General features: G+C 44.1%; 1 protein-coding gene and 1 long non-coding RNA gene across 2 annotated transcripts in view; one reads left to right on the forward strand and one right to left on the reverse strand.

Annotated features, from left to right (window-relative positions):
- The window catches only part of LOC132908791 (uncharacterized), a 41,815-nt gene that overhangs the window by 1,128 nt on the left and 15,614 nt on the right, over positions 1–25,073 (forward strand). The gene's annotated exons all lie outside the window — the stretch shown is intronic.
- On the reverse strand, positions 513–15,050 carry LOC132908794 (uncharacterized). The gene is made up of 2 exons (XR_009658418.1): positions 14,938–15,050; positions 513–4,801 (listed from the first exon to the last, which is right to left on the reverse strand). It is a non-coding gene; the product is annotated as an uncharacterized LOC132908794 (long non-coding RNA).

Raw genomic sequence — 25,073 nt, forward strand, 5'->3', positions numbered from 1 at the left:
TAGTGAATTTCAGTTATCGTTCTCTGGATTTTAATTTTTACTTTGTATTGAATGCTTAATTGGTATTTCTTGGTTTATTACATCACTATTTGTACAAGTGCGCTGTTTTTACCGTTCCTTTTTGTTTGTTTTGAACTGCGGTGCTCAATTTTTTCGCGCGTCTCTAAGTAATGCTCACACTATCGTTCATACAGAAATTCGATTCGCGCGAAACGTATTTCGCGCCGGCGTCTTTAAATCACTCTCGAAGGTCGAAGAGGAAAACCGATCGTAGACGAAGTGGTGAACGGCGACGCGACACAAACTTGTATTTAAATATCTTGAATAGCTTACGGCTTACGTTACATAATGCACAAGTGATATTTTACTAGTTTCGGAATGGGTTTCGAAAAAAATTTAGAATAAAAATATTAGAAAAGATTTACTAGAGAACTTGAAAACAAATACAAAAATATGAATTCTCCATTTTCTTTTTTATAGAATTATGATATTCAAACTTTATTTCTAAAGTATACTTGTTTCTTTATTTAATATTTCCACTACGAAATAAAATATTCGTTATTCAGTGACAACGCTGTGTAGAAAGTTTCCAAAAAGATTAATTCTGTTAGTAACTCTGTCCGAGTTGGTGACATACCGATTGGCACACTCTTTGACTGGTTTAAGTCAGCCACGAAAATGTCAGTTTACGTAATGTTTAGATCGTTGAATAACTGGTACACGCGGAAATCAAGCAAAATGCTTTTGATCCCTGAGGGCGTGCCCCAAGGGTGCGCATGATCCTTTTTTCTCTCCCGACGTTCACGGCGGTTCCCTTCTCGATCGAACCCCAAATACGGTGACACGTTCTAAAACGCTTCCTCGAATAGCCAGTTTGGTTTAATTCGCTTGGACTGCTTTGAGAAAAATCTGCTACTCGTTAGCGGTTCTTATCGAGAGATGCCGAGAATACTCGATACCTTTTTAAATATTCTTAACATTTTCTTAAGGAAATATCATTTTAGTTTCCAAATGGGATTTCTTTATACTTTCTTCTTCCATCCAATTTTTTGATCTTGCATATCAAGTTGACTAAGAATTATTTAGGACAACTCGCAGATTTCCATTTTGATTGTTTGAGATATTTCGCCGTAATCCGTAATTTTTAAATATTCTTAACATTTTCTTAAGGAAATATCATTTTAGTTTCCAAATGGGATTTCTTTATACTTTCTTTTTTCATCCAATTTTTTGATCTTGCATATCAAGTTGACTAAGAATTATTTAGGACAACTCGCAGATTTCCATTTTGATTGTTTGAGATATTTCGCCGTAATTCGCAATTTTTAAATATTCTTAACATTTTCTTAAGGAAATATCATTTTAGTTTCCAAATGAGATTTCTTTATACTTTCTTCTTTCATCCAATTTTTTGATCTTGCATATCAAGTTGACTAAGAATTATTTAGGACAACTCGCAGATTTCCATTTTGATTGTTTGAGATATTTCGCCGTAATTCGTAATTTTTAAATATTCTTAACATTTTCTTAAGGAAATATGATTTTAGTTTCCAAATGGGATTTCTTTATACTTTCTTCTTTCATCCAATTTTTTGATCTTGCATATCAAGTTGACTAAGAATTATTTAGGACAACTCTCAGATTTCCATTTTGATTGTTTGAGATATTTCGCCGTAATTCGGTACTAACAAATTCAATCCAATTTCGCGGTTGTTAATTTTCGTCGATTCACCTAGGCGCCTCCGTTGAAGTCTGCGGCCACCGTAACAGGATTTCGCAAAACGGTTGTTTCGCATGCGAAATCCACCTACCAGCACCTCGATTGCAAGAGTTTCTCCCCGTCGATCGCTGAAACGGACAATCAACAGAAACCGCTTGTAATCGAGTAACGAGTAACAACGCTGTTTGCCGATTGCCAAAAATTACTTGCCGTAACAAATCTTCTATTCACAACGAAATCATTTTCTTACGTTCTCGCAAGGGAAACGAAAGCTTGGGTGGAACGTGAATCCTGTCGATTCTCGAGTGAACGCGAATCGATCGACAACAAACGATCTCTAACAAATTTATTGCAAAACTGGCGATTGATCGTGCCTCAGTGAACCGTGATGATCGTATCAGAAGAGATTCGATTTATTAATCTCAATTATTAAATGAAGGAAACGACTCGATTCAAAGATGACTTAGACAAAAGAGAATATTAACAATACCGTGGTAGATTTCGGTAACACGGTTGATGGGCTCGCCGTGGAAACGATCCATTTGCGAAATCGTTTGCTGGCGGTGCTCTCTTAGCACAAGAGACGCCCGCCGCGACTGTGGATAGAATCAGAAATCTATTCCCATCGGTTAACAAGGAACGCGCACGCTCTAACGTACATCCGCCGTTGGTTCTAGCCGCCTGTGAACTTTGATACCGCGAGCGATATATAATTATACCGGTTGGGAAATCGATGCTTTTGTAAAAATTATAGCAGTGACGTTCGATTCAGCTACGTTCACTCTAGGGAACTCTACGAAGCCTTAGCTTACGACTTGACGCATTTCTTACGAGCTACTTAAAAAGCTGTCGAAAAGTTGACAAAATATATTAGCATCGGCGACATTTAACGTACGATTGAATCATTTTGTTGCAACAGCAGGAGAGAGTATAACGATTATACGTCGCTGAATGGCGCCATTCGCCAGTGGACCTTTATCGTAACTTCCCGAAGATACAGCGGCGATAACACGTTAATAGAATGCAGAGATTCACTGGAATCCGACCTTCGACGATGGTTTCAATATTTTTTTCTCGCTAGAAATACACCGCTACACGGGATGACGAAGATGTTATCCATGAAAACAGCTGAGCGCAGCCACGTGCCTGCTGCTACGAGTATTCAAATTTATTCAATCTCTCTGCGATTTGTTCTCGCTCTTTCAGTCACGGACAAATTGGAATAGATTCCGTCCTATGCGTAGAAATTAAGAAAATAATATTATTCAGGCAATTAAATTATCGTGTTTCTCGGTCGATCGAAGTTTAGATTTCTCAGAACCGCGAGAAAAAAGGAAATTTATCGGACAAAAGATAAGAATCGCGATGGTATCCTCGTAACATTCTCGCAGGAATCCTGCGGATCAAGGGTCCTAGGATTATGGAAGTAGATGTAGTTTCACGCGTAGGCGCCACGTTCCACGGTATCGTCTACCGCTATCGAGTAATTTACTGTCAGGATGCAGTTTACGCCCCGTAATTTATCCGCCCCCAATCTCAACCTCGGCGTCAAGGGCTCGGTTAGAAATATTACCGAGATTACGTTTGGGTGGCGCAGGGTGCGGCTTGAGGAAACCTCTCGAGTCGGTACTCTTGTAAAAAAGAGTATGAATTACCTCACGGTTCCCTAGCTTTTCCATTATCGTTTGGGATAGGAGGTCGTGATCGTTTCTTTGTTCACGATTACAGCTTCGAGTTATTTATGCGCCTTGTGCTAGATCTGCAGTCGATCTCCTCGAAGGTTTAAACATTTGAAAATTTTGATTCAAATTTTCACAAGTAATTTTTGCCAATCGAAAACAATGATCTTTTTCTGCAATGCAAATTATTTCGCTAAAATTCCTATGACTTTCGGGTTGTAGCATACCGAGTAAAAGAGAAACCTGCTCGGTGATCGTTCCAATTATCGGAAATTGGAGTTGTTTCTCTCTGACACTAACCAGATCACCCATCGCGTTTTTTTACCAAACGATTGTTCGAATTATTACAATATTTTCCGAGGAAGGAGACGATTTTGCTGATACAACGAATGTCGCGGGGAACAAATCGTTTCGCCAACAGAATCCCCCTTTTAACCGGATCGCAGAGGTATTCGCGACTTTAATTCGCCGGTACTGTTCCTTTAAAAGGCGGGATTACAAGCGTTCGTGTAAGCCAGTCGACGATATTTTATCCGTCGACAGTCGGATGGTTAAATTATGTTCGCGCGGCGTATTAAAACCGATAGCTCGAGTAGTACGTGCTCGTCCAATATTCAAGGAATACGATACAAACCGTGACTGGACACGTTCCACGGCTATTATCCTTTCTCCGGGATTCCAAGTGCACCCGCACTGCACTTCTGCCTCGCAATTATTACAGGAATTCGCTTGTGATGCTTGTCGTTCGTTATACGGCCAATCATAGCGTCCTGTGTTTATGGTATGTTTAGGAATATAATATAAATCGCGTATCAGTACTGGCATGAACGGCGGCTCGCGACTTATCCATCGATTTCACATGAAATTGCTTCTCACTCTCATCGACGACCGCCGTGTCGCGGTTATTATACTCGTACGTTTCGATGTTTTTCACGGTATTACACCAGGGAGGGCGAAGTTTAGCGAGGATAGAATTCCACATCGGACAAAGTATTCCTCGAGGGTATTCGGTATCGTAATATCGCAGGCTTGTAATTCCGTTTGTTAGCATACGCGGAGAACGGATCTGTCCGGTCGAGTACCAGCAAACTCGCCGCTTTGTGTCGCGGCGAAACGTTCTCCGGCCATTATCCTTCCCTCGGGATTCCATCAGCACCCACACCCTCTGCCTCTTGTTCGCAATTACCGAGAGAATTTACCACGGCGTACATAGGTTATGCCATGAACCGCGCCGTGTTGCCTATTACGTTCTCCGCGCCGCATTATCCATCGATGTCTTCGCTGTAGCTCTCGCTGCTCGCCAATTACCAAGAGAATTTACCGTGGCCAATGCACCGATATCAGTTCCTCGACTCCTCAGCCGCCATTATCCTTGGACCGCCGACTGGTTTCGTAGCCATCTCTGCAACAACAACAACGAGTTTCAACGATCATGACAGACTGCTATAAGCGACCCTCGCTTGTGTCAATTCCTCCTGACTTCTATTTACCGACATTTTTTACCGTAAATCTCGCCGAATTATGTAAACGAACATAAGTACAAAGCACGTTCTTAAGTTCTTGAATTTAAGAGCACCAGATAGTATTAACACACCTTGTTACCTATTACGAACGCAGCGGTAACGTCTGTGTTCGCGTCGTAAAACATTCGCAACAATACGTAGAGGAAATGGTTAGCCGAGAACCATAATAATACGTGTAGAGCCAGCTATCGCTTTTAAGAGCTCCGAACGATCGATCGATGAACCAGGATCCATATTTGGATTCGCAAATAACCAGGATCATTACACTCGAAATTATGATACTCGAAATAACCACTTTTATCGTTCATTCGTGTGTATAACGAAGATGTTAATTTAGCTTGAACTTGAGTTTAAATTATCCGACGACCGAAATCAAAGTACTCACCTTTGTAGAGTCTTTGCTCGTCCATACCTATCGCGACGGCATCACCGATTATCAAATGTCAAACATCCAAGATCCTTCGTCATCGCGTCATTGTGCTATTTCCCCTACTCGTCGATTCCTCCGAATAAGGCTAGCCTCGATCGAGCTTCAAGAATCGCGTGTTTGATCGCATTAACGATTGATTGATTAAATATTCGCCTTCTGTATAGTCTATCTGTGAAACTTCTGAAAGTCGTTCCCAATCTAGGAGACGAAACTTTCGCTTACGTCGTCTATCAGCCGCAGTAAGAGATTCGACAAAGACTCGCAATAAATAAGATAGTTAGGATTTGTGCGTAGCTCGTTAAACTTGCACCGATTTACTGCTCGAAGTCGAAGTTGAATCAGTAAGAGAATTGTCGAGGATGGTTGGTGTCGTAGGTCAAGCATTTTTCACGTCGCAAAGAAACGCCCACGCATTCGTACGTCGTCAGGGATGTCGAAGCTTGTCCAATATGATTTAATACCGGACAATCGTCTACCTACGTCGTAAATGAGATCCTGTTCGATGGAACGACATACTCTCGATGTTATCTCGAAATCGACCAGAGTGGCGTAATGTGTCTGCTCTATTAGTCTTACGAGATATTGACGTGCGATTTCATGCACCGTTATTTTTCTATTGTTTTTCAATCGGGCGTTGTTTAACCTTTCAGTTGCAAACGGCGAACGTATACGTCTTGGTAAAATCGTTGTTCTAAAAGAGCGAGCATTTATCGTGATCTTACGTTTATCGAAGATGTTCTATGCTCTGTGTTTGAAATGTTTATCCAGTTTCGAGCACGACCGTTTTTATCCAACATTCTCGTATCTTTTACGCATTTAAGTTCTATATACGTACGTCGCTTGCACGGTCACCCAATTTACGTTGAATCTATGTACGCGTGCATCTCCTTCATGAAAATGAAACGGGTATTAAGGACAGACACATCGCGTACACTCGCACTTACGTCCCGTGCCCTCGAAAAGCCACGGTACATCGAGAAACGAGGTTTCACCTTCTCCTTCGACAACTCGAACGGTATCCTCGCTCCGTATCTCTTTGCCTTTTCACTGGTGCGAATGTCCGCGATCCGAGGCGACCAAATCTAGACAGATAGCTTGCTAACAATTAAATATTCCACGTTTCGTGGTTGAAATTCTTATGCAATTACAGAGGCCGCACCATTAGCGCAATTACACCGACCAACTTGCTCATGAAAATTAATTGCTTGTCACAAGACCCAGCGTTGCGTCAATCTTCCTTCTTCCGCAACTTCTATGAATAATTTTTGACGAAATCGAGTCGCGGTATAGTTGTCAAATTAGGTGAAACAATAGTCGTCTGGTGTGTTGGAAACTTCGATTAATGCAAACGAAGTGCGCGACACGTGTACAGAAAATAACCGAGAAAGGAAGTTTCACTCTGTCGTTGGTGTCCGAAGCGAGGAACAACACCGATTCCAAAGGCTTGGGGAGTCAGCGAAATCCTATTACTCACGGGACTTTCGCACGTGCATTCGCGCGAGCGTGCGCTTGCGTCGTCAACGATAGCGAAAACAGCGTGATAGATGCTTGATTACGCAGCAGACGCTTCACACGAGCAACTTTTCCAAGCAAAATTGTGATTACCTGTTTTTTTTTTTTTTGTTTTTACTTGTTTCTAATAACAATGCTAATGGTAGAGTGTTGTAACAATTCGGTCAAGTTTTTTTCAGGGCTTGTTCGCAAAACCAAGAAGCTACTTCTCTATGTAGGTCGTCAATATCCGGTATCAGTTTTTCACTGACACTTTAGAGAGAGAAAGAAAGCGGCCGCGTACCGTTTGGCTGTCTTCGATATTTCATAACTACTTGTTTATTACGTTTTCTTCTTTCTACAAATAATTTATAATCTTACGTCGATAAATACAATAATAGTAGTAATGGTGGCTGTTCTCATATCTTCGAGACGTCTTACTCTCTAGTTTGTTTGAGATAGAATTTCTGTGGTTAACAAATTCGCTAATAATGGAAGATTGCGAATAGTTCGTATTAATAAAGTTATGCAATCGAGTAATCACTCGACGCGAACACATAGGAAACGCAGTCGCGATCTTGTGGTTTAACTCTTCCTCGCTGGCCTCTGCAATTATTAGCACACCGTGTAATCGATTCACGTTACACGTAAAGAACCAATAATCACCCACAGCCATTCGATGTCCTATTACATAAGCGGTAATTTACAAGTAAAATTGAAGAGAATGCCCAAAATAATCATGCAAACTTTTAGTATTATTCTTGCTCGAGAACGAATTGTTTATTTTAAATTATCGTTTGTGCGAAGTAGCATCAAAGGGAAGAAGATCGGTGGAAAGCACAGATAGCAGAAAGATTGTAAATTGAACTGAAAATCCAGGAAGGAACACAGTCGTTGAGAATTTCTTGTTCACCCAGTGACGATACGCTATTCGTTCAAGTATTCCTATCGCACAAGTATTACGGAGTAAAGATTTACAAGTAAAACCAAACAAGCACGAGCAGCCTAACGGACGAGTTGGTAAAAAACGGAATGCAATCGTTCCGCATAGACGGCAGTTCGTTTGTGGGATTACTTTCATCGTGTAGACAAAGTTTCATTGCGGCGCAGCGTAGACAGCGTGTGATCATCGGGCTAGCGCTCGCTTGCATGGTCTAATTAATTAAGGAATTCATGAAAAAGAATTCAGCGCGATTCTCAACCAAGATATTCGACCGTGTAGTCGAGTGATTGCGTTTAAACCGTGTACACAGCCGCGTTCTTTTCCTTCTTCGTTTCTTCGTGTCAGATTTTTCTTTTTAGCGGAAATTAAAGATCGTCGCCCGATCGTGGTAACTTGTTTTTGTGGCATTGTAGAAAATAACGACAACTCGTTAAATTTTTTGTTTATTTCGATGTGGGACGATTTACATTCCGATCGTTCGGTTGGCGCCGCTATAAATTTTTAAAAACAGCTTCTGCGTCACCCTTTCGCTGAGTTCGACGGAATCCAAGGTATGTGTATCGCCGCGCGGCACGTTTCACTTTCCACGCATACCTACTATTTTGGAATCCACGCAAAACTGACGTAGAACTTGGAATCGGAGAGGCTGGTCCTCCGTGAATGCCGTCACCCGTTCGTTCAGACGTCGCGCGTTTCTTTCCAAGTTTTAATACCATGCACCATCTTTCTTTCGCACTATTTTCATTATGACGATGAGAAAAAAAGTAATGTAGTCTGCACTTCAAGGTCGACGTCTTGTCCTTTCCCTCAAAGTCCTCGTAACCAGCTGAAAGAGAAAGGGCAGCATACGTGTCCGCGTTCTGAGATTTCTGAACCACCTAAAAATATCTTGAACCCGGAGTTCGAAGCGTCCTTGCCGATTTCCTTCGTAGTTCTTGAGAATGTTCCGGCCTGATAACGCGCTCGTGCATTCTGCTGCATCTCATTAATCGATTCCGTTGCGCGTACACCTTCGAATCTTATAATTGTTCGTTCGTTCTTGGCAAGAGTCGCACGCGTTATCGCTGGCAAATCTTTCGATCGTACCATATCTCGCAGTCTGTCAATGATAAATATTTCACTTTTTGCGTCTCATTAATTTACGATGCAAATACATATCAATTCGACGACAAAAGCGATTTGAATAATCCGATAGCGATCGAAGGAAATTATGTCGCGAGACGATTTATGTGTCCAGTATGCAAAAAAATGCCTTTCAAATTTACAAACCGGGCATTATGATGGTATTGTTGTGCTACTTTGGACTAACTTACTGCTTTTTTTTTCGGCGACAGGATCCGCTGAGAATACCGGGATTTTTGGTGGAATAGAAACTTTTTAGTTCAAAGAACCTCTGTTTATCTTGCTTAAAATGCAGTCGCTCGACGAGACGTAAAAAAATGAACGTAGGACCTTCAAAAGCAGACCTCCTACCTTTCGCTGCCTATGCAAATTTTTGCCGACGTTGACGGCCTCGATAAATCAAACATTTAAACGAACGACAGAAAAAAAATAGCTGCTCGAATATTTGACCTTCGTTTACGAAACCTGCTCTGGTTTCCGGCCACCCTCGGGCAACAATTTTTAGATTGAGCAACGTGCAGATAAGATCTCGATTCTTTCGCTTCTAGATCGCCTCACAACGAACGTAACCTTGTCCTTTTCTCCCTCGATTGTCCTTTTTTTCTTACACTGGCTGTAATTCGACAAAAACAAGATCGGACGTAACAGATGTAAGTGGCATACATTTTCTGAGACGTTTTTGCGAAAGGTTCGAGCCACGAAGATCCGCCTTCGGGAGTCGCCGAGATTTCATCGTGGAATTTAAAGTAACAGAAACATCCAAGCGCCACTTTATATTCACATTCTATGTTAGTTACGAGCTATTATCGATTATTTTAAATAGATTCGCCGTCTCTACCATCGACTTCTCTGTCTTTATCTATCTTCATTTAAAATCGCTACAGTGATTTCTGTATGAACAGAATTTCCATTTTTTAGAAATTTTATAAAAGTCTGCGCGCCATGGAACGTATAACCCCTTTGACAGCTACCCACGAAAGTTGCGCAAATTACTTACGAAAAACAAAAGAAACATGAGGTTTGAAAGACCTCGGCGAGCGAGTAGATCTTATCAGAAGCTATTGGTGGACAATAGGCATGATAAAGGTGACAGCAAAAAGGCACGAAACTAGAGAAAGAGAAGGACGGTTGCTCCTTTCTCGAGTGGCCGCGATCGGTAACGTAAAACCTTGATCGATCCGTGGGACTGATTCTGCACACTCCCACGGAAATCTGACGGTAACCGTATACAGTATTAAGAAACACGCGTGGCACGTAACCGGCGCGCGTGTTAGAACGCACGACAGACCTTCCACTCGTAGAAAGGCGGATTAACTCGGCTTCTCGACGTCGCACGCACCCGCATTGGTGTTCTTTTCCAATTTTTTTCATTCCCAATAAAAGATCGAATTCCTTTGTGCTCGCCGTGACACCGCCACTTTTAATATTCGAATGTTCGCATAACGCGATTGCCTATCATGATGAGCGTTTGCCATATTCTCGGTTAAATTTCCTGTCACGAGCGGTGACGTTCGATCATAGTGTAACGGAATAATAAGATCGAAACTAGGAAATCGCAAGAGAGACGGCGAGTTAGCGATTTCCATTTCGCGATGAATAGCATCGACCTTTATAACGCGATCGAGATCCTTCCGGTTGAGATTTACCTGGCCAACGGAGAAAGTAATTACGATTATGCGCACGCGTTATCGCACGTATCTTTCCAGTATAAATCTTTTTCTTCGATGGTGAGCGGAATCTCCCATGAATCCGCGTCTGTATCGAACGCTTCGTGTGACATAACTTTCATGATCTAACGAGATCGCAAGGAAAATGTTTCCGCGCGAACTGTATGGACGGCATAGCGGAACAGAACGTAATCGGTGTGCCGAATTGGCAGCAAGCAAGTAGCTCGTTCACGGAGAAAGTTATATTGCAGAATATACGCGTTAGAGTGCGGCTCCGCGAGTGCGCGGTATTTTTTGTTGGTGAACCGTACGTTTCTCGGCATTGCTGCGCTTATCCAGTGCGCTAATGAGATCGAAAGGGAGTTCGATCGCTGGCTGGTTGACTCTCTTATTGAAATTCAGGCGAACCGCAGGCGTCACGTTCGGACAGCGACGTTACGACGGACGGACGGACGTCTGGAAATATTTTGGTCTGAAAAGAAACCAACGGGACAGGTCACGATTTACCTTTGCATATCGGGAGTCAGCGGTGGAAGGACGGGTTTCGCGAGAAATGTGTCGCAACGCAGCAAAACTCGTGCAGATCACTCGCGAACGTATAAGGCAAAACGTGGAGCATGTCAACGATATATCTACGGGTGGATTTCTCGCGTCTGGAAAGCCTTCGGCTGACCCTCTCTCGTTCGACGTAGAACGCTATCGAAGGGACGTATCTCGGTGTCGAGAGCCTGCATATCGAGGCAAATACGAACATACTGACGCACGCTGACCGCCTATCGTCTCGACGTTCGACCTGTTGCTTTTGTGCATCGTACAACTCGTTTCGCGTCGATGCCACCTCGCAAATCGACCCCTGTCGAGATATACGACCGTGGAAACGCGTAAAAACGATAAAAATCATGACGCGTACGCGATCGAGAAATATGTGTATAGCACGCACAAACGAGTTACCAGTTCTCCCCAGGAAAGTCCGGCTGTTGTTTTTTAGTTCTGCTCAACGGAACCCAAGTCCCTACGATGCGAACTCGTAAACCACAATTACGATATTCCTTTTTGTCCCCGAACGATCGATGGAAAGCGAGAATATCGTGTTTCTTTCCTGATCCATTACCTGCCGCTGTTAACACCTGAGAAATCGCCCGCCAACGAGAAGCTCGCTTTTTGTATCGTCGTTACATATAGGAACATATATAATTCGCGTCATCAATTTTTTGGCTTTTGTTCTTAACTTAACAAGCGGTGTAATCTTTCGTACGTGATCGGTGGTTGCTTTACCGTCTCTCGAGCTGATCCTAGCTAGATCATGCTGTATGAACACGTAACAAGAGTCGGCGTGATAATTTAACACAGACATACGCATATTTACGTACATAAGCGTACGTATACCTTGCGATCGCAGCCGATCGTATACCGGATGCTTATGTATTTAAGCGCGATATCTCTCCTGGATTCATGGGTGAACGCGTGTGTGCGGCGTTCACGTCTCAGAGTTCACGTCTAGGTAACAACGCCTCTTGCATCTGTACAACCTTGGAACTCGTTTTCAGGTCGATGAAACCCCTACCAGCAAGGATTTACGCTGCTACAGGCACAAAGAGTAGATCCGCTGAAGAATCGCGCGAAACGACGTTCGAACGCGTAGCTAATATTCTATCGGAAAGTCGATCGAACGTATGCCGATGGGCAGGCTATAAATCATAATTTGCTGATCGTTAGCGAGACTATTAGCCAAGGGAACTAGTCGCGCGAAAAATCGACGAGTCGGGCAATTCCATCTGAATTTGCGGTCATTTACCGTGAAGTGCATTAGCGATCCCTTTTCGTTCGGCCGGGGGGCCGCTATTTCTTGCGCACCAACGTTACAAACGGATATATAGCCGGGACGTAAGAGGCGAATTGCACGAAGCAGGAGTCTATTAAGAGCAGAAATAACCTCGATATATTACACCATGAGATCGACCCACGAACCCAGGATTTAATCAACACACCGAGCTATCGATCCTAATTGTCATCTAATTATCCACATTATCTCGAAGGCATGTCGTATCTTGACAGCGATCTATCGCAACACCCTCTGCGAGTGATTTTTCCACTGCTAACTCTTGGTTCGCGTTTAGTTGGTAAGTCAAGAGGAAAGGAGTATCGAGAACGAAAGGTCAGTCGTTCGCCTTCGCTCCTGGGAACGTTGCATCGCGAAAATTTCATCAACTTACTCCGTCGGTTAGGAAATTTTTAGGCATCGATGCAGATCTTGACACGCTTATTAAAATCAAGAACAATCATATCGTTATCTTAATGAAGAACCCCGCGTAGACATCGCTGCTCATTACCATATGGTTGCGAGAATTGGACGTGAGGATGTCTCGCGCAGGACAAATTTTAAGTCACGGGATATTCGCGCAATCCCGTGGCAACAGAGATGGTCCAACGTCGAACAAGTTCAAAACAATGGCAAATGAAACGATGATTTCGCCAACGTACGCGTATCGCAACGATCGACCGCGGCAATGTCTTCAGTTCCGTGAGTGAACGTACACGAGGCGTTCGAGTCGGACAAGAAGAAACGGGTAACGCCTGTGTAGGTATTCCAGCAGCCTTGGGACGCGTATCCAGCCTTTCTCTGGATCGCAAACGCGATTCCAATTGGCGATTGTCGCCGAATTCTGTTTCTTCTGACCCCGGACACGACGTCTTGCTCTCGTGAAAGTGAAATCGCTGCACCGGACCTTCGGCACGAACGTATCGCCTGACTTCGCGCGTTCTGCGTTCGGACAACCCTCTGTTCAAAGCCGACACCTCGCAGTTTGGATATCGAGAGTATCTTATTCTTTTCTCCTTCGGTCGACGGATCACGATCGCATCATGCCACGTTCTCTCGAAATTCAAAAAACGCGTGTCACGTTCGCAACGCTTTCTCATTGGCGTCACCTCGAGAAAGCGGAAGTTGACAATTCGATAAGTTCTTCGTCGAATATCGGAGACGCTCTAATTCCCGAGAACGACTCGGCGATTTTATTTCCAGTCACATTGTCGTGATTTCGTAACGCGACGTAATAGTTCTCGCCGATCCAATTAAGGAGCACCTGCATTAAGGGGCGCCAGTGACGCGCGTCGATAACAATATGATAATGAACTTCAGGCGTGGTGTTGACAGAATCGTAACGCGCAAACGAAAGTGGATGCACGTCGATCGACCGGTTACGCGCGGTTATCGTTCCGAAGCTTTTGTTTCTCGCTGTAAATGGTTCGAAGGTCGTCACCGATTTGGCAACGGGTGGAAGCCTGCACGATCCACGCTCGCGTGACTTTGATCTATTTTTCAACGCACGATCACGCTCTCCATCACGATTCGGTTGCATCACGACGAAGCCTTTTGTGTCGTCCTCGCCTGCACGCGCTGTTTAATCGCTCGACGAACGGGCTCCTGGAAACGATTCAGCGTTTGATTGCTCAACCAGGAGTCCAATCTCGTACCGCCGCCTAACGCTGCGTTACTTTTCATTATTAATACAAATACCAAGATACGGGTAAATACATGAAGGTTCGCGAGCACCAAGATTTCACAGAGAACCAAGTCTATGAGATAGAGAGAACAAAAAAGAACGTGCTTACGTTAATCGTTGCATCGTTCTAAATATTTTACCTAGAAGAGTGAACGCCATAGAATTCGCATGATCTGATCTGTTCATTTGGAAAATGCCGGCTTGCACAAAGAAAACATATAAATCGAGTAGAGGGATAGCATTGGGTCAGCTAGATGGAACGTCATTGAAAATTTACGTAAGATTTGCGCAATTTTCGTCCGACGATGATGTTTAGTAATGATGATGCGCGCTTTCCTTTCCCGTGGAAACGATGTCTTAAATTGCGTCTACAAACGCAAAACTTGGTTTACGTCTGATTTATAGCACGTTTCTGAGGAGCTTGCACGCGGGAGAAAGCCACGCAACAGGAAAAAAAAAAAAAGAAATCGCGCAGCAAGAAGATACGCGCATCGTCGATGATTTGGTTACGAAATCACGATGACTCTAGAAATTCAAGGGTGGGACCATCTCTGTTCCGTCTCACCGATGGAGACACGGTCCTAATTGTTTCGCGAGATCAACGATCGGTCATTGAGATGGGTCGATAACAGGTAGAAGGTTGTTGCGAAGACAATTGTTTTAACGAACCAGTTGTCCGTTCTCCTTGCGTAACCGTGTGTCTGCCGTGCGCATAGCCTTGTCAAGAGGAGTCGAAAAGTCGCGAAGAGGAAAAATGTCATTTTACGTTACACGGTGCACGAGATAATACGACGAGCCAGACGCTTTCTGCCTCGGTTAATCTCGGATTACGCGCGAAGATACATAACCGAGTACGTACCATTTGATGAGTGAACACCTTTCTTAACCTGCTGGAGCCGGCAAGACTCGAGTTACGTAAAAATATTACTCCTAACATCTCCCGTCCATTAGTTTAGAAAGAAAATTTCACACATACGACATTTATGCCGCGCACTAATTAATATCTACTCGTAGAAAGACACTGCATCCTTTATGATCGGCGTACCATTCGTCTAGCAAATTGTACTTGGTCGAATTCCTTTGCTCGGTATCATGCTTGTTAAAGAAACGTTCCGAGGATATTCAAGCTATAGCTCGATAATACGCGGCGAAACGTCGAGTCAGTTCACGCCATTCCCGGTGGTCAGCTGATTTGATTGAAACCAAGATCGAAGGTGGCGCGTACAAACGTTCACCTCGTTACATGGCAGCGGCTAGTCAATCCGCTAGTCAGAAACCCGTACAACGAGACGTAGGTGTGTGCACGTTGATTACGTGGGTGCAGTGACTTCCACGTCGATGCGAGCGCGAGAGAGATGCATGTTTTAACAGGAGCGTCGAGAATGAAATTCGCTCGCGCCTCGGATAAACTATATCTATCTTTTCTCTCGACGCGTTACTACGTCTATTCCAGCGATCTACAGGCCATCGGTTGCCTCACCTTAAATCGAGGATGGCTGGCTAATGGTTGGCCAACAGCGCTAGCTTTCCTAGCCTTCACAGCCTTTGAACACAATGAACGTTGCGCGTGCCGAAAATTAATTGGGACGAGAGATAGATCGAATCGAGGGGGTATTTGTTAGGAAACGCGAATAGAAGCAAAAGATATTAGGATATTACCAGTTAGATCGCTGTCGCCGATAACTTCGTTGCTGATTTCTACCGATTACGAGCTAGAATTCGCGGTAACGTTGAATAGATAGTCTGAATGTTACTTCGAGACGGTATTAATCGCGAGAAAGAGGTAATGTTTAGGATTCAGTGACTATAATAACCGACGGTACAACGGTTAATTTCCATTCGTACGTAGAACGGCAGAACCGATGCACGGGTTCTCGTGTAGAACCACCGCTTTCCATAGAAAGTTTCGCGTCCTTTGTTTTCCTCGGTCGCGGTTGTCTCGCGACGAGACATCGAAAGCATTCAAGATCGTCCTGGTATTACGAATGACGAAACGGAGAGCCACGTAACGATACTCGTGCGTTCAGTTATATCCGGGTCAGGAACGTGTCGCCCCTAGGAATCTACTACGTTTATCACCGTATTTAACCACGACGAGGTACTCTTCTCCGATTTCCGCGAAACGAGTCACGGCCCCCTGACCGTTCATCGATTACTAAATGTTAACCCGATCTCTGCGACACTCCGTCGCCTCTCCTTCTCTTTCTGGAGGCCACAGCGTGGAACATCGACCGAGTAAAAAGGAGACGAGGGCACACTCGATGTGTATCTGTTTGTCCCTTGGAACCGTTCACCTCATTACGTACCCCGTTCCCGCACACACAGCGCGCGGACGTGTGTTTCACTTCGTCGAGCGTTTACGTGGGTGTGCAGCGTACCGTATCGGATATCGAACGCGAAAAAGATAACGGTATGCCCGGCCCGCGATAGCGAGAGTGAGATCAGATGCTTTCGAAACCTCGCGGACGTTCGTGGCTAGTTAATACACGGGAATATTCTCATGGAAAATGCCCTGTACCGCTTCGACAACTAACGCGCCATACTGAGAATCTATAATGTCATTCTATCGTTAGTTCTGTCTTGAAGACTCGAAGAGCGTCTTGGGTTCCTCACGTTTCGCAGTCCGTGATCGCAAACTCGTATTTCGATTTGGGTTATAACCGTCGACCTGTGGAACGAAGAGAAACTTCCATGTTTAAAATATTGCCGATACAAGTTGAGAAAAATGAGCGTGAATAGTAAAAAGATGTGCCTAAATAACGATGATGTAAGATATCCGAAAGTGGGTACGGTTCCACGAACACTCGTAAATTAATTCGGTGGTCAAACGTTACTTTGTCGTTATCAAGTATTTCGGTGTACTTACAGATTTGGTAACACAACACCGATGTTGAAACTTTGCGTACAATAGTAGTTTATACTTCGAATATACCGAACGTCGGATTTCTTGAAATCACGGCTACAAGTACTTACGGGTACAGGAGATCGCGCCTGATCACTACCTTCCTTTTCCACTTGCTTCATCACGCGAGTCTTATGCTCTCTTGTTCCACTGAGAGCATAGAATTTCGCAAAGTGATCGTTTCGAGTCACGCGTAGAAAGGCAAGATTAACTACATTTTGACATCTATCCCTCTCGTCCCCTCGCTTGTCATTTTCAATGGAAACAAGCGTTTCAAATTTACGAGTAATTTATCTTAAAGATTTGCGCGAGATATTCATCGTTCAGGATCTTTTTCGATGGACGTTACGTGCCCCAGATTTCGATATTGGTGTCGTGATTCACGACGCCACGAATCGGTCGAAAGTTAACGGCGAGATAAAGGGAATCGCGAATTCATGCAAATTTCTAAGGAAATTCCAAGCGGCTGCGCGCGTTTCGCTTTGTTTACGACACGAGATGAAAATTAGAACGGAGACGGTGGGAATGGGTTTCAGGAAATTTTGAAACGAACACCGTGTCCCGCGTGTTGCACCTTTCTAACTCGTGGCTGTACGCGAATCGAAATAGCAAAGGTTAAACACGTTGTTCGCACACGCCCCTGCAACTGCGTAACTTTCATGGCCGATCGGTACGTTTCCACGCCTGTGTGCATTTCACGCGATCAAATCTATGGCATCGGAATTATGAATTGGATCCGCGAAATCATAATGGAATAATTTTTTTGAACAAACGTTTTGTCTGTTATTTAACGATAACCGCGATAAATTTTCGGAGCGCGATTCATGAGGATTAATCCGGTGGTTTGTTTCTACCTTCGAATGTTAATATTTGGCAGAAGTTAACTTGCGTAACCTTTCGTCTTCGTACTTTCTTTGTACTCTCTTCTCGCGTTGCAAGGTAATCTCTCCGAATTATCTTCGTCGATGCAACGAACGTTCGATGTCAATCTCGTGGCATAGTAATTAATCACGTGTTCGTTCGGAACGCAATAATCGTGCTTAACGAGGTAACCGCTTTCTACGTTCTCCGTCTCGCACGATTTTTGCATAACCTGAATTGCAAGGTTAAACAATCGGTGATTCGTGCCTTCGACCACCTACTGATTACTTACCGCTTCGACAATGCTATCATCTCGAGAAACGGCAGCGCCTTATACGCTTCTTTCATACGGACTCTTTGATTATGCGCGAATTGCCGCTGCCTATCTGACGTCTTGCACCGATCGCAGATCGATAGCGGTTTCTTCCGCATCTAACGCAACGAGTACCTTTATGCAAGTTGTTATCCAGCAACTTAATTTACGAATGTTTTAAAAAAACTCACTCACGTATCTCCTTTCACGCCTACTTTCCTCTTCCTCGTGCTATGACTTCACGAATTTACTTTCACGACGATTCGCGCGCTCATCTACCTAACGGTCTAAACGGAAGGTTAAGGTCCTGTTGGAATATTCGGTGAATTCGCCGCCCACGCAACATCAACGGCCTCGTCTTCCGGCACTTGGTCGCTACTTAAGTAGAAAGAGATTCGTAAGGGGAGAGAAGATCGTGGGATCGAGGCACGAATGCCGATGAGGTCGGAGTATCTTTAATAACGCCGAGGGATCCAGCGAATCGTGAGTAGGTGTTCCCAAGTGATCCGCAGGATTGAAGACTGGAGCGAGGGGCGTTCACTGGTTACCATTATGTATTCGTATATATCGGTGAAGTTGCAAGCAGCCCTGCGAACAAACGCGATCTCTCAGCGGTCTTTCTCTTAAACAGACGATTAATCACGGGTAAAAGGGTAAGGGGAATGACGCGCAGCCTATCCCACGGCATCCCGTGATTGTAAAGTTTTATTTCGTAAAATATGCTTTCGATCGCGTCGCGTACGTCACTGTGAGTCACGTTCGCGCTGTTGCGTCGTCGGTCAATAACTTTTAATCCGAACAACCGTTCGATAACGCGACGTTCTAATTAGCCGCTTCGCACGTGGGAATTCGACTCGATTTCTTGCCAATTTCTTCTCAAACGTTAATACATAGGTATATTCCGGTGGAAATCGATCGTTAAAAGCAACTAGCCATTATATGCGAGCGTTACTTTCGCGCACTGGTCTTTGCTACCGATATTTGTTAAATAAACTACTCGAAGTTAGCAGTTGATACGTTCCATACTAACGTTAACGTTAAAAGAATGATTTAATTGCGTTGCTTCGATGCAGACTGATTGAAAAAAGACTTTTGAAAGGTATACAATTAATCGGTCGTTCGATGGAGAGTTCGATATCGTTGCTTGGAAGAACGGCGGAAGTCTTTTAACTTCGTTTGGCTGATCTCGCTAATTTATGGTCGAGGCTGCACTTTTATCGAGTCGTCCACTGGTTACGAAAGCGCGTTTGTCTCGTTCTATCAAATTTGTATTACGCTATTTATATTACGTATTCCGTACGCCAGGTAAAACGGAATTACTGCGGGAAATATCGAAGGAAAACAGGCGGAAATGCATGAATACGAGTACGACCTCGTATTCATCGCCACCTCTTTTGGCAGATGCGTCTTTTCACTTTTAAGGCCACTGGACGAGGCACCGTTACCCGATTGCATCCACGTACTAAGACGCGCGTCTAGAAACACCGATTCACTTGACCAAGAAGCCTGCGGCCTTGTAAATTCTCTTTCACCCGAGGATACTCGGTTTACGGCTGGAGTAGAGGGAATCTCGTCGATCTGACTAGAAAACAGTTTCCATGGACACGATGGCACAACTATCGAGGTCGTGTCTTTGTCGTTGCACGATACGACTTGCGTATCGGAATCTGTTAACACCTGTTCGGTCGCCGCTCAAGTGGCACGTGATTCTTACTTTTTTACAAATCAGTTGCCTAATAAATTTATCCTTTAAAAGTTTCCTTTGTGAATATGAAAAAGAAAAAGACAAAAGACGAAACGTATGAAGGAGGAAAAGTTTAGCGCGTGCTAGCTCGACATGGTTAGCTCGACAGAACTATTTGTCGGCGATGAAATGTCGCTGTAACGAATATTCACAGTCCGTAAATGAAAACGTAAGTGTTACGAAAGCGGGCGGTCGCACAATGCCATGAAACTGTATCGCTTTCGAGAGAGAAATTCCCCAAGAAAGTTTTCCTCGGCGAACGTAATTGGTCCACGTGATGTAGAAACTGGGTCGCAAGTTATTCTCGGTCGTCACGTTTCATCTTGCAATTGTACTGCTGGGATTACGAATTTAATTGCGAACCGCTAATACAATACTCTCGCAATTACTGCTAATTATCGGCGCGCGTCTTCGTTCTGCTGGTTCGTACGCGTCTGCTTGCACGACACTTGTCGACGTTAATCGTCAGGGAACATTTCCACCTTTCACTCGTCCTCCCAATGTCGAAAGGATTAATTCTCACCTAATCCGTGCATGTGGCTGGATAGATAGACGATTGCGCAAAGTATTATGCATCTTCTGATTATTACCATATACGATGCCCATGCGCGGAGACACAGCACGATGCACATCTTTGTGATTGCTAGTTTTCCACTTGTCCCTTCCTTTCGAGGTCGTTCTCCGTCGTTTAATAATGAGAAAGGTCGACGGATGTTTCACCGAATCCACTGTTTCCACTTCGTTACTATGTATTGCTCAATCCTTTTATCTTTCATCCTTCCTAGATAAACGGATCTGCCTGTCCTCGAAGGACGGCTACGTAATTCGTAAAAGCTTCAAGAAGGCTTCAATCCTAACGAGAAACGCGAGACAAATGGTATGCGCGTTTTTTAAACGCGCTGTATGAGCCGTTTCGTTATGGTCGCCAATCATATCGTGTTCCAAGGCTCTATCGGATTGAATAAAGCGCAGGGTGTAGCGGGTGACGGTAACCGGTGCGGTTACGATTCGATGCTCCACTTAAAGTGGGAATCGGTTCCCGAAGTCACGCAAAGAAACCTAAAAACCGTTACCCGGTGCAGATATATTCGTTAGATTTCCCAGCCCGTAGGCGTCACAGGTATTCGTGAAATCGACGCGGAAACGATTCTGCTTTTAATTTATTGCGAATCAAACGCAATGCTCGTTTTACCGTTCGAACGAAGTACGCGGTGCGTCGATCGAGAGAAATGCTTTGATTTACAGACTCTCGTATCTTTCTCTCTCTCTCTCTCTCTCTCTCTGCTGAAGTCGGAAGTCTATGCAACGAGTCATATAAATTCTCGAGATTTACAAGAACGACAGGAAGGCGATACTTGAAATTCCTGGTTTTTCGTGATATACTCGGCAAGACGTTCGATCGCGTGAAATCCAACGTTCTGATTCCATGCCAAATGCGAAAAACATCGAAATTAACAGTGCGCCTATCCGTTATGCGGCAGTCGCGGCTGGCAATGAAACTCAAAGCAAATCACGACGTGAATCGTGTTCTCTGACTTGGAATGACTCGCCGATGCGATAGGCCCGCGTTTTCCACGCTGTTTGCTCGATTCACAAATTCCTCTTTTTGCTGGCGCACACAACGATCGAGATTGCGAAACTCCGCTCCGGTACACGGACAATCTGGGTGTTCGTGCCGCGAGGAAACTATATCGGAAAGAGAAATCCGCTCAGTTTGGCGTTGATCGGTGGGACCACTAACAGCGGTTAGATATAGTAAGCAGGCTTTGGAATTGTATCACGAAATTGATGCAAACTGTTGCGCTTCCGCGTAGAAATCGGTAGTAACGTGTGCTCGATTTTGTTAATTACGTCCAATTTATAAGCGATGTCATTTGTTAATGACAACATTTCTTCCTACCTTGATTTACGATCGAGCTTAATGCGGGAATTATAGTTTCCCAATCACAACTGATAGGTCGCTTCCTTCGTTTCTGTCAGAGTCTTTCAATTTCGACACGATCACAAAATATTTCAATTTCTATAAATTTCATCATCGACTCCACCCAAGAGACTGATGGAATCAGTTTCAAAGTTTACCGTTCACCCTTCCAAAACAAGAGAATTCCATAAATGGGAAGCAAAGACAAGATTCGTTGCCTTTGGTGTATTCTTACAAAAAACTGGAGATTGCGCATTCTGGATCTATAATAATTATACACTTTTCCTTTGCGTAATTGGACGCGTGACTCGACAGTAATTGTGCGCGCAGCTGATTCGATCATCAAGCAATCCTTTCCGATCGCTAGGGAGTAATCAAATTATTCCGAGATTGTGTGCCGGATCGCTGGAGAGGAACACAGGAAAGCATAAGTCACGAGGAAAAGTTCCGAGTCACCTATCGACCGTGTTATTCAATGCAGAAACCGTCTCGATAATTCATTGCCGTTGCACAATTTATAAAATTGAAAATCGAAAAATTTAAGATCTGAATATATCGTAGCAACAAGATACAATTCCGTAATTCTGCGACTGCGAGTTTATTTAGCGGGAAATCAATGCAACTGGAGTATACTTATGATATTACGTTGCTACATTCCCGGACTCGCGCAAACGTGATTCGGGTTTGTACAGTCTAGAACGGTGTAATTGCTGCTTCACGTTGTATGCAATCGCGAACGAAGGTATTTAATTTGCCGCAACTGTATGGACCTTTATTAATCATGGGAAAACTCGAGAGTACAATGCATTAACAAGCGAGTCTTACATATGGAATTAGCTGCAACAAAGAAAGGACAGACTATCGATGTGCTATATGGTATTCGATTGCGCAATCGTATTGAAATTGCAAGTGGCGGACCATGGGTACCACGGAAGTATCTTGATCTCTTCTCAGAATTAATGGGAATGAACGTTGAAAATAGACGTCCGGCTTGAAATTCTAAGCAAATTTCCGTGCAATATGTTTAGCAAAGTGGCAAGGTGGACACGCGGTAACCGCGGACATGCACGCGCCTTAAACTGTTTAAACTGTCCGATATTATGCAAGCCGTGTTCCAGTTTTAAAGCCCCGCTTCGGTATTCCAACTCACTTTCACTCATTCACTCGCTAACTCTTTTATCATGACTTCTCTCGCTCGCTCTTCTTTCTCGGTCTGCCTCCTTCCCGCGTTCTTTTTCTCCCTCTCGTTGCCATTCGTATGACTTTCACTTCTCTTAGCTTCGTAAGTCGTTCCTTCCTCGCCCCGCGTCTTTCGCTGCAAACTTCCACTTGTAACGCCTTAGAAAACCATAGTCCTATGATTTACAGAGTGCCCCGGCGACTCTCGTTGCTTTGCAACTATGGAATCGCTCCACCGATCGATACTGAAAATCGCTTCCCGTTTTGCGGTTCTCGGCTATCGTGAACTTCGACGTTAGCCTTTCCGAACGAAGCCCTTTTTACATGCACGTTTATCTCGAAAGATCCGTACCTCGTTAGAAACACAATCGTAAACCGCGCAATTTACGAGGCAACGGAAAGTTTACGATGGCGTTGTGGCGATGAAAATCGTCCTCCCGGTTTTCATATTTCGAAGGAGTTGTTCGTTTCGCTTTGCACGGACCAACTGTTGCGTGATCCTGCGATCCCAGAAACGTACGGTGTTCAGATACCGAACTCCTCGCAATGTGGAAGATGTTATTAGGTTGTCGCTACGATATTTACCTCGTAGTCGATTAGAGAGGTCTGTAATGCGTCAACGGCTGATTGAAAACGCCGTTCTTTCGACAATTCCCGCGTCTTGCAAAGCGATCCTCGTCTTTCGTTACATACTAAGCCAGCTTTATTCTCAGCGTGTAAAGATTCTAATTAGCCGTTCTAACAGGTCGTAATTACGTAATTTATGGACTGACGAGTTCGTTATAGGTGATAAATAGGCACCTTACATGGCCGTAGATCGTTAGAGGGACGAATTTGCGGTAATATCGGTACCGAGAAGCAATCTGTTTCTTAAATTTCGATTATTATCGCCTCTGCTGCCAAAGGCTAGACACGTTCCACGAAACCCCTGAAATTGCTAGTTTTACGACACGTTTAGGCGTCACTTAACTCGGTGCTCCTATTGGTTTTGCACGGACAATGATTTTATCGTTCCCAAATTATGTTTGAACGACCGACAAGACTGTGATTAGGCAAATTACCAACCACTGGTACTAATTGCACGGAAATCCACGCGTACCAAGTTGCCGACGATAATTTGTTAATTATGTGTTCGAGATTCCGTGGTATTGATGATACCTTTGCCGATCGACATATCCCATTCTTACATTCGTGTCGAACAAATTGGTGTCTCCGATGCGATTAGTCCTGCTTCATACACTTTGAAATATGAGAATTCCAAACGCGAACACGAGGTAGTTAAATTATAGCTTCGCAGTTTTTCCAATTATTCCAAAATCGTTAACGATTTAAAATAAAAAATCGGCTAGCTCTCGGTGTAAAGTGCGCTCGTTAAAACGCGCGTTACGATAATTAGCGTAACGTAATCATTTCTCAGCTATACATCGAACAAGGCGTTCCTCCAGGATGGCTTTATTGTGAGCGATAATGAGACCACGTTGTCTGTCTGGTAATACAGTTCTCACATTTCTGCAACATTCAATAAGGCTGAATGGTGTAACTTTACATCCACGATCTCCCGCCTCTCTTTGCCACCCCCGGTTGATGTCATGTGAAAATTCAGCGAGTATCTCTCTCACAAAAAGAACCCGCCGAAAACCACAGCTCTTGCGAAACCCGGCTCGACCGTTCAACGAGTTTTGTAATTTTTCCGTCACAATGAGCCGCGCACGACCGCCACTCCCCCGTTTATTCTCCATTATCAAGATTTTAACGAGAGGAATGTCTAGCCGAGCACGCGCCCTCCTACGAATCCGCAAAGGCTCCTTAACACGTCGATCGAGTGATAACAAGTAGCTCGCGTTGAGTGGAAAAATAAAATACACGGAGACATATTAACACCGAAGGTCAAACGACTAAAAGAATGCCAAGGAGCACGGTCAGAGAATGTACGCGTACACGAGTGACGAAAAATTGGAACGCGCGTCGAAGGTGGGACCGCGTTTCATTTGACATTTACTTCATCGCGGCCAAAGTGCGCGAACATTCACGGGATCAGTATATTATTCGCCTTTCTAGAACGTCTGAAACACCTC

The sequence above is a fragment of the Bombus pascuorum genome, chromosome 7, assembly GCF_905332965.1.
Source record: "Bombus pascuorum chromosome 7, iyBomPasc1.1, whole genome shotgun sequence".
NCBI lineage: Eukaryota > Metazoa > Arthropoda > Insecta > Hymenoptera > Apidae > Bombus > Bombus pascuorum.